We start from the raw sequence: 1,520 nt of genomic DNA on the forward strand, positions 1-1,520 counted from the left end.
AGCCTCAAAAAAATGTACTCCATGTACTCCACCATTCTTCTTCTTCTTCTTCGATATGTGTATAGGAGATGTGTTTCCTTTTTGTTCATAGTCTGCTGCATCCTGAAACAGGAACCTAAAATAGCCTTTTGCCTTTGCTGTTTCTGTATCTCCCCTTTCCCCTAAGCCTAGAACAACCTGTTCACTACTCAAAGCTAGTAGAGCCACAAAGTTCTAGGAAACATAGTTTAAATATAGAAAGGAGCTTCATTACTCTTACTGTAGGAAACTCAGGCAAGAAATTAATAAAAGTTGAGTCATTTTCAACTCAATGAATTCTATTAAGATATAAACTTCCCCTTTAAACCTAAAATTACTATCAAACATAAAAATGTATTAAAAAAAATCCTTACCTACTTCTCTTTCTCTTCTACATTGTTATGAGTTTTGAATATCATTTTAGAACTATTGTGTTTCCATTAAATATATGATTTTAAAAATATTCAAAAAAATTATTTTGTTAGCTCTTCTTCCCCTTTTTTTATGGAATGTATTGACTTTATTGAAAAATGCAATTTCATTTAAAGACCTTTTATTTTATAGATAATGCTTTAGAAATATAAGATGTATGAAAGGAAAGCTAGAAGAAAGAAGTGCAATGTCCAAAATATATGTGCCATGATGAACTTGGAGAATATTATGCTGAGTGAAATAAGTCAATCACAGAAGGACAAATATAGTATTAGTTCAGTGTTGTAAAAAGTGAAGGAGAGGTTTACATATGGAAGGAAATTTTAATTGTTGGTTACCAGGGGTGGAGGGGGAAGGAACACTGCAAAAAAAAAAAAAAAGCATTGACCCAAAATATCTGTGCCATGTTTTCTGGAAGCCTGCTAATCTATTTTCCCTCAAATAATAAGACTTGGATAATGCTATTGTCTGAATTTTAGAATCAGTCACCACCTTATGAATGAATTGCATTTCAAAATTTGCTTGTTGAATTTAAGAAATGAGTTCTTACTAGAAACAATGTTATCCATGGTGAATACACTAAATTTCCAAGCAGCTTAAAATAGAATAAAAGTCTACTCATCTCCTTTGTGCCTGAAATTAAATACAAATTGTTTCTCAAGTCTAACTACCACATATGACAATGCTTTGAAAGAACTGAACTTTTTTAGACTGTTAACTTTAGCTGTTAGGAATTTGAGGTATTTATACTGCTAGTAGAATAGATATTCATTTAATTGCATGCCACCAATAATACCCATGAGTCTGAAACAAACCCTATGAAATATTAAGCTTATTTATTGAATCATTCAAGAAATATAGCAACTGTTATGTCTTAGACAGAAAGGAACTCTGGTGGTGTAGTGGGTAAGGCATTTGGCTACGAACCAGAAGGTTGGTAATTCAAACCCACTAGCTGCTCTGTGGGAGGAAGAGGAGCCAATCTATACCCTTAAACATTTACAACCTTGGAAACCCAATTGGGGGGGTGGTCAGAATCAACTTGATGGCAGTGGTTTTTTTTTTTTTTT

This window comes from Orycteropus afer, unplaced genomic scaffold (assembly GCF_000298275.1).
Source record: "Orycteropus afer afer isolate SDZICR_OR568_19922 unplaced genomic scaffold, OryAfe1.0 scaffold00327, whole genome shotgun sequence".
In the NCBI taxonomy this organism is placed as follows: domain Eukaryota; kingdom Metazoa; phylum Chordata; class Mammalia; order Tubulidentata; family Orycteropodidae; genus Orycteropus; species Orycteropus afer.